This window comes from Mastigoproctus giganteus, chromosome 2, assembly GCF_048544385.1.
Source record: "Mastigoproctus giganteus isolate SK-2022 chromosome 2, ASM4854438v1, whole genome shotgun sequence".
NCBI classification, from domain to species: domain Eukaryota; kingdom Metazoa; phylum Arthropoda; class Arachnida; order Uropygi; family Thelyphonidae; genus Mastigoproctus; species Mastigoproctus giganteus.
In genome coordinates this window covers 128,189,890-128,204,593 of record NC_143576.1, presented here as the reverse complement: position 1 = coordinate 128,204,593, position 14,704 = coordinate 128,189,890, and positions in this window count along the sequence as shown.

Below are 14,704 nucleotides of genomic sequence, written 5' to 3'. Positions count from 1 at the left end.
TCACATCATTCCCATGTTCTGATTCTTAATAACTGCATTATTGCATTATTATTATGAATCAGAACATTCCCAACCCCAGAGGTCTATTTGAAGAATTCTCCAAAGATAGCTGATGAGCTTCCTTAGGTATTTCACATCGCTATATATAAATCTCTGCGAATCCTACTGTTGTAATTTAGATTAGACATTTAGTTCATGCTAATTTATATCTAAATTTTTTTATTTTCTTTTAATTTTTAATCGGCGTGAGATGTAATATTAACACAATGTTTGAATATACAGGCGAGGCAGGAAAATGGGCGATTTTAAAAACAATCATTAAATAAAGAATTTGTATTTGCCAAATTACAAATATGCAATCTTAACCACGCAATTCTTCTTCCACGCATATTTCTCGTGATGCAGCGTAGCATCTCCAAAAGGAATTCCGACAATTTTTTTTCTTTCAGATCTATAATATAATGTGGTGGAATGAGAGTACACCAAGGATTGTCATCATTTCTAGAGATGGTGTGATTATGAAAATGCAGTCGTTTGTTTTGTTATTTGGTTTTTAGGAGCATTAGCAACTAAGACCATATTGCTCCGGGATATGCGGTGGTCATTCCCTGACCTTTCCGCATCCTCCGTATTTGGTGTTGACGGGCTCGAACCCCGGTCTAATCAAGAAGCGTGTGTGCTACGCACTGCTGCTCCTTCCCACCTGGCTACGGAGGCGCCTAAAATGCAGTCGTAAGCGTCCACTGACATCCTAGCAGTATGAGACGTCGCGCCACCTTGTTGAAACCAACTGTCCTCAATTATCTTGAGCAAACCAAGTAGCTAGTTCATCAGTCAAAGGAGTTTCGATAATGTTAACATAGCGGCCTGACGTCACAGTTGTTTCCATTCCATTACCATCTTCAAAAAACAATATGGGCCTATAATGTCGTGAGATGAAATTGAGCACCAAGTTGTTACCAGGCTACTGTGCAATGGTTGCTGTTGAAACTGGCGACGGTTTTCTTCCGACCAATAAAGAAAGTTTTTGGTTTATTCAAAAAACAGTTTAGATGAAAGTGAGCTTCATTACAGATCCACAGATTATGAATGCTTCATCAATGATCCATTTGAGTTAGCATTTCTTGACAAAAATTTTTACAGGTAAGAAGATCACGAGGTTTTAATTCTTGAGGTACTTATACCTTGACAGGATGGAAATTTAAGTCCTAGTGCAATATTCGTCATTCACTCCAAGGTAGAATGGGCCCCAGGTCTATCAGCGCCATGGGCGAGATTATTTGGTGTACCCTCTCCAACTTCCTATTAAGTTTGTGGATTATATTTTTACTATTAACTGAAAAATACTCACATTTTCTTTTTTAAAATAAAAAAGAAAATGTATGAGTCCCTGAAGGGTAAAATCAAACCTATTATTTAGGAAATAAATAAATTAAACCACATTTTGCATATTATAACATTATATCGCGACTTTCGGAAGATCGCGACTTGAGATTTACAGCAAATCAGTGAATTTGGGGAGAATTTTGCGCCCCCTAAATTTTGGCACCCTGTGCGGCCGCATCGTTGATCGCCCCTGAAGCCGGCCCTGCTCCAAAGATAAGTTCAACGACATTGCAGAATGCTTTGGATCCCGTATGAGAGTGGCCCTGACAGTTGCAATGTTTTCTGGTATACGGACGGTTCCTTATTTCACCCGGAGGCTTCTTTTTCTTAAGGATTACGCGCCCACGTTTAATGGCATGAGCAGACGGAACAGAATCTTGACGACTTAATCTTAAAGTAAACGCAAATAAACGTCGAGCGGCTTCGTAGCTTTTGTTGTGCACAACCCACTATTTCATGGTTACTAAATGGCATGATGTGGGATTTTAACTTTCCAGATATTGACTGGAACTTGTGGTAGGTCACTCTCACACTATCAAGACTTTTGTAGATTTATTGGATGGCTTTTCTACAGCAACATGTTCGAGAGGCAACCAGAGATCTGCAGAGATTGATCTGCTGATAATCAGATCAATCTTGATCTGATTATCAGCAGTGATTATTCATGCATTAAGAATTTGCAGATAAAGGAACCACTGGGTGAGAGTGATCGCAATGTACTGATATGGGAATTACTTAAAGATGTAACTACCAACAAGGCTAAAGGGAAGGGCTTTTGCTTTCGTAAAAGGTAACTACAAGGGTCTCAGACCAGTTTTTAAATTCTGTACAGTGGGATAAAAAAAAAATATTCTTGTTTATACTCCGGCACGACCACCAGGTCAGTGGAATTTACAATAAATCAATACAAATTGTTAATCGTATTTAGTAGTCACGGGCTTGAACCCCGGTCCACTCAAAGAGCGTGTGCTACTGCACTCGCGCTCTTGACTACTCGGCTACGTCAGGCCAGCTAATGATGTTACTAACGGTGAATTCCAAGTCTTCTGGGACTTAATCTTGGAGGCTACTAGGCTTTTCATTCCAACTAAGAAATACTGTTCAAGGATCCCGCCTAAATGGATGTCAGATGATTTAATGAGGCTCGTGACAGAGAAGAAAAATGTATGGGATGTATATAAATTATCAGGTGACACAAAAGCCTATGGCAGATATAAGCTTGTCTGTAATCAAGTCACAAAGGATGTTAGGCAGGCGAAGGCAGATTACGAGAAATCTTTGGCAAAGGATGTAAAGAAAAACAGCAAAGAGTTCTTTACTTATGTAAACTCTAGAAGGAAAGGGATGAATCAGATAGGACCACTTAACATAGATGGGTTGACTATTGATGGTCAAGCTCAGGTAGCTGATAAATTGAATGAGTATTTTACATATACATTCACACATGAGGAGTTATTCAATGAGGTGAATGCCAGAAATTTATCAAACTCTAACAGGGAGCTAAGTGATTTTACAATAACTGAGAGCAAAGTGGAGTAGAAATTGTTGAAGTTAAGCACCTGGTGTGGATGGGATCTATCCAGTTATATTAAAGGAGGCAGCAAAGGAAGTAAGCAAACCCTTAGCCATAATTATGAGAGCTTCCTTGCACTCAGGGGAAGTCGCCATGACCTGTTAGTTTAACTTGTGTTCCGGGAAAAATAAGGTGTCACTGGTTAAAGAAGCATTGCAGGATCATCTAGACAAGACTGCAGTAATAGTTAAGACACAGCATGGGTTTTTTAAAGGGAGGTCTTGTCTGACCAATTTGATTGGATACTATGATGTGGTCACAAAGGAACTGAATGTCAAAAATAATTTTGATATAATATACTTGGATTTCAGGAAAGCTTTTGATACTGTTGCACATGGAAGACTGCTGTACAAGTTGGAGAGGTATGGCATTAAGGGTAAGTTGCTACATTGGATAAAGGGATGGTGAGTAGGAGACGACAGAGAGTGATAATCAATGGACACTGCTCTTCATGGACAAATGTTATTAGTGGAAGTCCCCAGGGTTCGTTGCTGGGCCCATTGTTTTGTGTATTCATCAATGATATTGATGAAGGTATATCAGGATTAATGTCCAAACTTGCAGAAATTATAAAGGTTGGCAGGGTTGTTAACGACAGTATGCTACTCCAACTGGATCTAGACAAGTTGGGCAAATGGGCTGAGAAGTGGCAACTGAAGTTTAACATTGACAAATGCAAAGTACTGCATATGGGTAGCAATATAGATTGATTGATTGATTGATTTAATTTTTATGGCGCAAAAACAGCAGGGTTATAGTGCGCCAGGAAAATGTTAAAATATAAAAAGGTAAGACTGGTAATTTGTAAAAAAGTTACGTCGCCTAAAAACACATAAAATCATATAAATAAATAAAATCAGTACAATGATAAAAGCAAATTATATATTTCATATGAGTGTATACATATTGATCAACTTTAAAAATTTAAAAACTGCTGACACATTGTCGTTGTCATTTAAAATCTGACTGAGTGTATACGGCTCAGTCAGATGGGTAAAAGCAGTAAAACGAGCATTTATAAAACTGGAACAATCACATAAAATGTGTTGGACGGTTAAAATGGTGTCGCATTGCTCACACATAGGAGGGTCATCAGCCCTCAGTAAAAAGGAGTGTGTTAAATGACAGTGTCCTATGCGGAGCCGAGCAAGAACAACTTCCTCCTTGCGATCCTTGCGTAAGCTGGACCGCCAAGGATGGATCACAGGCTTAATTCGACGCAGCTTGTTCGTAGTAACCAGGCGATGCCACGAATCATGCCACTCAGAATGCAGGTTACTACGGACAACTTGCCTGTAGTCTGTATAGGGGACTAACAGGTCAAGATTATCCGTCAGGGCTGCCGATTTGGCTGCATTGTCAGCCAAATTATTTCCTCTAATCCCGATGTGACTGGGGATCCAGCAGAAGCGGATATCGAATCCAGTTGTATAGAGATTGTATATTATCTGCTGAATTCGGGACAGGGTTGGGTGATTAGTGCGTGACATCGCTGATAAAGCCTGCAGTGCACTCATTGAATCGGCATATATAATACACCGTTGGTATCGGTGTTTTGTTATGTGATCTAGAGCTAACTCTATCGCATGCAGCTCTGCAGTGTAAACGCTGCAGTCAACGGGTATCTGCTCTGATATGGTTTTATCTGGAAAAACAGCAGCAGATCCCACATACGATTCTGACTTCGAGCCGTCTGTATAAACTGGCAAGAAGTCAGAATGTTCTGCACGGTGTTGTGAATAGAGCTGAAGGTAGACAGAGGCTGGAGTATTAGACTTCGTCGCAAGTTTTAGCGAGAAGTCACATGCTGGTGTTTGTGCATGCCACGGTGGAAGGGGCTACTTTGGTGATTGAGCAACCTTGTCTACCGACATGTTAAGCTTATTGAATAGCTCCTGAACACGAATGCCGAATGGCCGATTGGCAGTACGTCGTGTGTTATAAAGATTTTCCCATCGTGGCTCGAAAACGGATGTCCACGTGGGATGGTGTGGTAGGGACTTCAGCTTGAAGGCATATTGCAGAGACAACTGCATTCGCCGAAGCGACAAAGATGGTTCATTTGCTTCGGCATACAGACTTTGGACAGGCGAAGTTCTAAACGCACCAGTAGCAATACGGATGGCTTGATGATGGACGGGGTCAAGCCAACGAACAGCGCTATTTCTGGCAGATGAAAAGACCTGAGACCCATAATCTAATTTTGAGCGTACAAGTGCACGGTACAGACGTAGAAGAGTGCAGCGGTCTGCACCCCAAGAGGTAGTGGAGAGAGAGCGGAGGATGTTAAGCCCTCTCGTGCACTTTGTGCGAAGCTGACGAATGTGTTGGACAAATGTCAGCTTTCTGTCAAAAATGAGTCCCAGGAATTTCGCCTCTGATACTACTGGAATGGTGCTTTGTCCAAGTCGTAATTCAGGCTCGGGGTGGAGGTTACGTTTGCGACAAAAATGGACGCAAACGGTCTTCTCCGGTGAGAACCTGAAACCATTGGCCGTGGCCCAGATGTTAACACGGTCAATAGCTTGTTGCAGTTGTCTCTCAATAACCCTCATATTGCATGATTGAGAGAATATGCTGAAGTCATCGACATAGAGTGCACTGTTTATAGTTGGAGGAAGTTGTTCCGAAATAGAATTTATTTTAATGGCAAAAAGCGTAACACTTAAGACAGATCCTTGTGGTACCCCCTCCTCTTGGCAAAAAGGCCGCGAAAGGGAGGATCCTACACGAACTTGGAAATAACGGCAGGATAAAAAATTTTTAATAAAAATTGGAAGGTGGCCTCTTAGACCAAGGTTGTAAAGGTCTTTTAAAATACCAAATCTCCAAGTTGTGTCGTACGCTTTTTCCATGTCAAAGAACACCGACACCAAGTGTTCTCTTTTTAGGAAAGCATCTCGAATAGATGTTTCCAGTCTAATTAAGTGGTCCAGTGTGGACCTGTTTCTTCGGAAGCCGCACTGAAAGCGGGAGAGAAGGTCGTTCGATTCTAAATACCATAAGAGACGGGCATTGACCATTCTCTCCAATATTTTGCACAGACAGCTGGTCAGAGCAATGGGACGATAGTTTTTTGGACATGTAGGATCCTTTCCTGGCTTAGCAAAAGCAAGAATAGTTGCCTTGCGCCAGGTATCCGGAAAATGCTCTTCAAGGAAGATTCTGTTGTACAGGAAGAGCACATGGTCCATGGATTCTGGTGAAAGATGGTTGATCATTTCATAATGGATGTTGTCTGGTCCAGCAGCTGTAGCCTTTGTACGGGCGAGTGCTGTTTTCAGCTCATTGATATTAAACGGCCCATTGTATGGGTGGGAACCCTTTGATGTGAAGTTAAGGGCCTGTTTTTCAATGTTGTGCTTTAAGACCAGAAACTCTGGGGAGTAAGATGATGTTGCAGAGATGTTAGAAAAAGTTTCCCCAAGAGCATTGGCTATTGCAGTAGAGTCTGCAATAGTACATCCATTATATTCAAGGACCGATGAGGGGTGTGCTGTGTATTTTCCCTTCATTTTCCGGATTTTTTCCCAGACCACCTTAGTACTGGTCGTCTGGGTAATGGATGATGTGAAACGGATCCACGATTCCCTTTGACTCTGACGGCGGATGTAGCGTGCTTTGGCTCGGGCACGTTTAAAGGCTAACAGATTGACTGTGGTAGGATATCTTCGAAATATCCCCCAAATGGGTAGCAATAACCGAAGAGAAACGTACCAACTGTGTGGTACTACGGAAATATGCCTTTAGCCAGCGGGTGGTTAATTGGTGGAACAGACTTCCATCTTTTGTTGTGAAAGTTGATAGCCTAAATAAATTTAAGGCTGAGCTGGACAGGCATTTGGAACGAATGGAGGAGTGAAGTGGGGAGGGGGCTGATGTTGCATAAGCTTGCTTTCTTGCATCGTATGCCTCTACTTATGCTAATGTGGCAAGACAGTATGTGGGGTGACGCAATCCTCCCCACACTGATACCCAAAAACCAGTTTGTAAAACTTCTCGTTTCCCTGCCCCACTTCCTATTTCATTTTATTAGCTGATCAAACTGGTTATTTTTATTTAAACTTCTGAATGTTTGCCGAATCTATTCACAATTTGCAAGTTATGTGTTGATGAAACAGGTACGAGTAGTTTTATTATTATTAGGAAACCTAGATAATAAAAACTACTCCGATAGGTTTGGTTTTTCACTTATATCTTTTCTGATATCTGCTCACTAGCCACTATGTATGGCTTTTTTTTTTATATATCAATTAATTTCGTTCGTTGAAGTTATAATTTCATGCCGCGAGTTCTTCCAATTCTCCACTCCCTCCCCATGGAAAAGAGGGATGGAGAATTGGAAGAACTCGCGACTATTCGGGAATATGCTTCACATCTAGCCAAATACTGTACAGTATTCGTTTGCCTGCGCAACAGGTTGGGTTCAATTTCCGGAAATTTTCTCATACAGGCTCACTTCATAAATTAGTAGACTAATTAGCAAATAAATTATAAAAACTGAGAAATAAATTAGCATACTGCGTATAAACAAAAAACCGCAGTACCGGACTTTTCTGTTCCTCCCCTCCTCAAGAGAAGAAATGCTCCGCTGCATACAGCCATCAGTACATTCAATCCCACTATTTAGTTAAATATCAACTAATACAATTTTATTTTGCGTGTATTTAATAGACAACTGAATTTTTATTTATTTTATTATTATTATTTATTTATTATTATTTTTTGTTTGTTTTTAGATTATAGAAATAGTGGTGTAAATTATACTCTTTATTAACCTATTTTAAAATGTCGAATTTTACCATAAAGGAATCCGATTAAGTTTAAAGTAATGATAATATGCATCATATTTGCATTTTAGTAGAGTTAACAAGAATTCAAAAACAAATCGCTATATTCTAATGCCATAATTATGGCATAACTTTTGCATACCCGATCTACAAATGCTATCAAGGAAGCAACTATCATTCAACGGATATTAAAGTACCAAATATCCATGACGCCAATATCCCTCTTTTCTATAGGGAGCACTCCGTTGGATAACTTTCTTATTTAAAAAATTGAGCGGATACTGAAATCTTATAATAAGAGTTATTTGCCAGATCTCATATCATCCACCTTCTGGGGGTTGCATCTAATTATCACAAGTACCCGGATCAGATGAACAAGTTGAGTTCCGCGTCGTTAATAGGAATCAGTCTGCTGTGTACGTGCGCAAACCAGTTTCAACGTCAGCCAGTTGCGGCGAGGAAAATGTTCCTTTCCCCCCATGCCCATCCCATTCGTCTTTCATAGCAAAACTACAACGACATATCTGCTTGGGCGAATGCAAAAGTTCTGATGGAGAAAATCAGAATAATTAAAACGGGGCACAAAACGACTATGCTTACAATACGATTGAATCAACACGATTTTAAAGTAACGAAATTTTCGTTCGAGGGACATTATAAATATGCAATAATCAAACATGAAAATCTGCATGGCAAAGCCGTAATGGAGAACTAGTACAGAGAGAGAGAGAGAGATCATTCCGCTTTTAAAATCAAAGTTTATAACAAAAGACAATTGGAATTCGATATTAATTATGGCCTTTGTGGAAGGATAAAACGCAACTGCCTTGTTTGGGTATTATCTAATCCTGAAATGCGGATTTCATATAACACCTATTGTCTTTGTCTTTTTACTAGACACGTCATCACGAGCATAAATTGCAGCAACTGCATTCCTTGGGGGGGCTTCTTCCACAAGAGTGCAATAGAATCCTGCATAGGATCGGGTACTCGCGGGTTACCCGCAATGCAGGTCAGGTCTCGGGTAATTTTGCGGTTCGTGGGTTGGGTGCAGTTCAAGTTTTTATACGTAATTCATTAACAAACGACACCGAAAGATCAGAATTAAAAGATTCAACAGAAAGAAAAAGGCAGACGATTTATTCAAAGCGATGAACATATTGAACCTCCACCTGACAAAATCATGTTATAATGACACTCCAAAATTAATTTCTGACGAAGATTTTCTATTGTTGAAGTTATGGAGAAAAATATTTTTCTCCCCAAACCTTGAAGCTGCGGCTCGTTCCATTCTTGTCATCCCTACCAGCAAAGCAGCCAGTGAGGAAGATTTTCTGCAGTTGACTTTCTAATCCAAGAACACAGCTGAGCCCAGAAACTGTTCAAGATTGTCCTCATTCTGCATAACAAACATGTGTAAAATTAATTATGAATAATTCATAATTTTGCATTTTACACATTTTTACGGAAATGTTATGAACATATTTTCATTATATTTTTCTGTTTAATTGTTTCTTTTAATTTTTTTGCATACAATAAAAATATCAATACAGTACTGTTAATTGATTTTTGCATTATTATTGATGTGTAAAATTTTTAAGAGAAATTTTCTTATTACGGCAGGTTTTTTTTTTTATTTTTTATTTTGCGGGTTGCAGATCGGTTTGCGGGTACAAATAATGCGGGTCGAGTTCGGTGCGTTCCAGTTACTACGGGCGCGGGTCTAATAACGAACCCGCGCAGAACTAGAGTGCAAGAACAATCCATCGACAGAGATACAAATCACACACAATACAGTACTCTCAAAAATTTTCAAAACAATGAAAAGTACTTTCAAGAAAATGCATAATTCAGTAAACGAATAACATCTGGCCCTTTTGGCCTTAAAATGACACCTGATGTATTCAGACAAGTTTCATTGTTTACTTCTATATTAGCATTGGCAAAAAATGATGTAAGGAAGCAATGCATATAATGTATAGCGTTATGCTTTAAAAAAAATCACAATTCTAGATAATTTTAAGTTATGTAACTCTTAATTTATTTTGTTACAAACTATACACCACAGGTGGACACGTTTACTATGTACAGCATAGTCTAAGTATAAAAAATAATTATTAAAATTATTTATTTATTTGTCTAAGTATTTTTCTGATTATTCTTTAAATCTCATTGTTTTCCAGTTCCACAGGATCAAGTGGGAGTTTCTCACGTAGCTAATTGCTCTTTGGCTTAGAGCCAATTTCCTCACATCTGCGGCTCTTGTTAACTCTGACTTTGTTTGTACTGTATATGTATATTCAGAGAAAAAAAGAGATACTCCCAACCCTCCGTGATTAGTTTACTGAACCCTTTTCAAGCAGACTAAGGCAATTTTTTGTCTGCAGCCTCAAACTTCGTGGAAGTTTCACTAGTGGACAGGTTAGTGCTATTGCATCGTTTTTGTACGTGGTTAACTACCGAAGTAGATAGATTGGCATCGTTTTAATTATATCTCATACTGTGGAAACCTTCACGAGTTCATCATGGCAATTCGTTGTAAAGATTGTTTAATTATATGAGATATAATTAAAACAATGCCAATCTATCTACTTCGGTAGTTCACCACGTACAAAATTGATGCAATAGCACTACCCTGTCCGCTAGTTTCCTTTCTAAGAAAAAAATTATCTCGATCGAATCACCGAGTGGGTTTGGTCTGGTTTCCAGCCGTCTACATACAAAATTGTCGCTGTAAGAATAATAATAAAAATGTGAGCAATTAAATAACAGAACTTATCATAAGTTGAAGCCTGGTCAAAATACAGATGCACATGTAAATATTTTTCACAGTCCCTTCCTCATGAAAGTGAGAAATGTTTAAAATAATAAGTTTTTTTTTTTTCTTGTGATACAAATCCAAAAATGTATTAGAAAAACAGTAAATGTCGTAGGGAAATTTTTTCCATGAAGACCTTAAAAGAGACCTTAAGAAGAAAATGGTTTACCCAAGTCTTTGCGATTGAAAGAAAATTCTCGTGAGCCGGTTTCCACCAAGCTCGCTTTTCACCGCTGGGAAACCGGACACCAATTACATCCCCACCTACAATGTCTGGGGCAGGGAAGGTAACGCCCACCCCTTGGTGCTCTTCAATCTGCAAACACGGTTAAAATGGAATTACATGGCAAGAATCACTAGCAGCAGTTAATAATAAAATCATGCCCAGTCCAGGACAACGTAGAGGAGTTGGGGGAACCTCCGTGTCGCTTGACCAGTAACACTAAAGTCCGGACAATTTATTTTTTTCATTGGGCAATCTGAACCTGTGACTTTTCTTTCCTTCACCCTCGGGAAGGGCATCCCTATCTCCCCAGAGTACCATCTAACCCCTTTCTTATTCCTCCTGGTGGATGCCTCCTCCCCACGTCTCGCCCTTCGTCTCTCCTCCGTCTATTCCCATTCCCCTACTACTATGTCCCTGCGCTCTGTTTCAGCATTTTTTTGGGGGGATGGCCCTCGCCAGAAAGTCAGGCGACTATGGAGTTAACCAGCTAGAGTTTATTGCTCTACTTTCCTGGCTCAACTCCCCACACCCTGGACGGTAACTAGAGGTTGGTGGTGTTCCACGAATCCTTAGCCCAAGAGGCCAGATGGACAACACACCAACATAATCTTACATTAAAAACACACACAATATGACCAATTTTAAACACACACACCAACCGTTTATGACTGATTGAATAATGAAATAAAATAAAATAAAATGATAGAAAAGACTGTAAAATAATATTTACAAAAAACTTTTAATCATTTACAAAAAACTAAACTATAACAAAAGTAAAATAAGTAAATAAGTTAAAATGCATTAAAATATAAATATAAAAGCGATAAAAAGACGATAAAAAACACTAGAGCTTTCGGAGGTGTCTTCCTCAGTAATAGTGAGACTTAAATGACACATCCTTAAATACCAGGTTCACGGCACACGTGGATGACCAGGCGCATACTCAGCATTCCTTTCACTTGTACCAGAACCGGAAGTGGTCTGGACACGTGGAAAATTAAAACGTTTGTCTCTTGTCAAAACCACCGCCTCAAAAAGGGGGTGAAGCCTAACTCCCCTGTCTCTGTTTATACTAGTGTTACCAGAGGATCCAATCCACAGACTTTCCAGCCACTTGCGGTCCCAGAATCTATGCGCCCGGTCAAGGATGACAGCGTTGTCGGGGGAGATCTGGTGTTGTTTTTCCCAATAGTGCTCGGCAATGGCGGATTTATTGAGCTCTGCGGTCCGTATCGCTCGTGAATGTTCTCCCAGACGGTCCTTGAGACGTCGTCCTGTCTCCCCCACGTAACATTCCCCACAATCCGGGCATGTGATCTCATACACGACCCCACTACTAGAATCCCTGGTAATGGGGTCTTTGACTTGTGACACTACTGTGTGCAACCTCCGGCCCGGAAGCTGCACACGGCGTGTCTGAAAGTCGCGAAGCATCCTCGCAATGCGATCTGACAGGCCCGGATAGTAGGGAACATACACTGTGGTAAGCGGTACAGGCGGAACTACCCGATTGGGCTCTTCCTCTCTGTTGTATTCATCAATGACCCTCTGGGGGTAACCGCACCTCATAAGCACCCCCTAAACCTCCAATTACCGAAACATCTATGGGTATTGAGAGGGCAATTAGCAAGTTACCTGAACATATTGCTAATCAAATTCGTGTTAAAGCTGTCGCCATCCTGGGCCAAGCAAAAACGATTGCTCCAAATCTTACCCCGAAACAGAAGAAAGCACTAGAAGAACTTAAACGAGACGAAGATATTATAATCCTACCAGCAAATAAAGGCAGATCAACTGTGGTATTAAACAAAGAAGATTACCACAAGAAAGCGTTAGACTTATTAGGTGATAATTGTACTTATAAGATTGTTCACAGAAACCCCTTGGCTAGCTTAGAACAGCGTGTAAATAAGATGCTACTTTCCTGGCTAAGAATGGAAAAGATTACAAAGGACAAGTATTGGTCCATGCATGCAACAGGGTGTCGACTGCCCAGATTTTATGGGTTACCTAAGACACACAAGGAGAATGTTCCATTACGGCCCATAGTTTCCTTCATTGGTAGCCCTACGTATGCTTTATCAAAATATCTGGCGCAGCTGATTTCCCCGGTTGTGGGGCGGTCCGCGTTGGCCATTGGAGACAGTGCGGAATTTGTGAACTTTGTAAGGAGTCAAGAAATAGGGGAGGACGAGATGATGATGTCATTAGATGTTATATCATTATTTACTTGTATCCCCATAGCACATGGGGTAGAATGTGTAAGGTTGGCTTTACAAAAGGATAATACTTTAAGTGCTAGATCCCACCTAAACATAGAAGATATATGTGGTGCTGTTGAATTATGTCTTTCTAGTACAACCTTGGTTTTCCAAGGAGTGATGTATAAACAGGTTCACGGTACAGCCATGGGTTCTCCAATCAGCGCCATTGTTGCAAATCTGGCTATGGAGGAATTTGAGAATAGGGTTTTCGCAAGATTGGAGTTCCCTATGCGCAAGTGGAAACGATATGTTGATGACACGTTTACTATTGTAAAGAAGGGGAGAGAGGAAGATGTGGTCTCGTTTCTCAATGGTTCTCCCCCTTCATAAAATTTACCTCGGAGGTAGAAATAGATGGTACCCTCCCATTTCTGGACATAATGGTATATAGGGAAGGCCCCAGACTTAGAACTAAGGTTTATAGGAAACCAATGTGTAGGGGCCAGTACACACATTATAGGACGGCACAGACTGTCCAACATAAAAATAGTGTGGCCAGAGCACTTTTGGGTAGGGTGAGAACGCATTGCAGTACCCCTGAGGAGGGGAGAAGGAAATTAGGCAAATCTCGACGGATCGTATGAGGTGCGGTTATCCCCAGAGGGTCATTGATGAATACAACAGAGAGGAAGAGCCCAATCGGGTAGTTCCGCCTGTACCGCTTACCACAGTGTATGTTCCCTACTATCCGGGCCTGTCAGATCGCATTGCGAGGATGCTTCGCGACTTTCAGACACGCCGTGTGCAGCTTCCGGGCCGGAGGTTGCACACAGTAGTGTCACAGGTCAAAGACCCCATTACTAGGGATTCTAGTAGTGGGATCGTGTATGAGATCACATGCCCGGATTGTGGGGAATGTTACGTGGGGGAGACAGGACGACGTCTCAAGGACCGTCTGGGAGAACATTCACGAGCGATACGGACCGCAGAGCTCAATAAATCCGCCATTGCCGAGCACTATTGGGAAAAACAACACCAGATCTCCCCCGACAACGCTGTCATCCTTGACCGGGCGCATAGATTCTGGGATCGCAAGTGGCTGGAAAGTCTGTGGATTGGATCCTCTGGTAACAATAGTATAAACAGAGACAGGGGAGTTAGGCTTCACCCCCTTTTTGAGGCGGTGGTTTTGACAAGAGACAAACGTTTTAATTTTCCACGTGTCCAGACCACTTCCGGTTCTGGTACAAGTGAAAGGAATGCTGAGTATGCGCCTGGTCATCCACGTGTGCGTGAACCTGGTATTTAAGGATGTGTCATTTAAGTCGCACTATTACTGAGGAAGGAGGAAGACACCTCCGAAAGCTCTAGTGTCTTTTTATCGCTTTTATATTTATATTTTAATGCATTTTAACTTATTTACTTATTTTACTTTTGTTATAGTTTAGTTTTTTGTAAATGATTAAAAGTTTTTTGTAAATATTATTTTACAGTCTTTTCTATCATTTTATTTTATTTCATTATTCAATCAGTCATAACAGGTTGGTGTGTGTGTTTAAAATTGGTAGTATGAATAATCCCAACCTCAGAGGCCTTATTGCAGATACACACAATATGGCTTTTACAGAGGCCATACTGGTCTCGTATGCGTCACAGAGATACTACTGCGGAGTTGGGGGGGACCCCGGTGCCACCAGACAAGATACA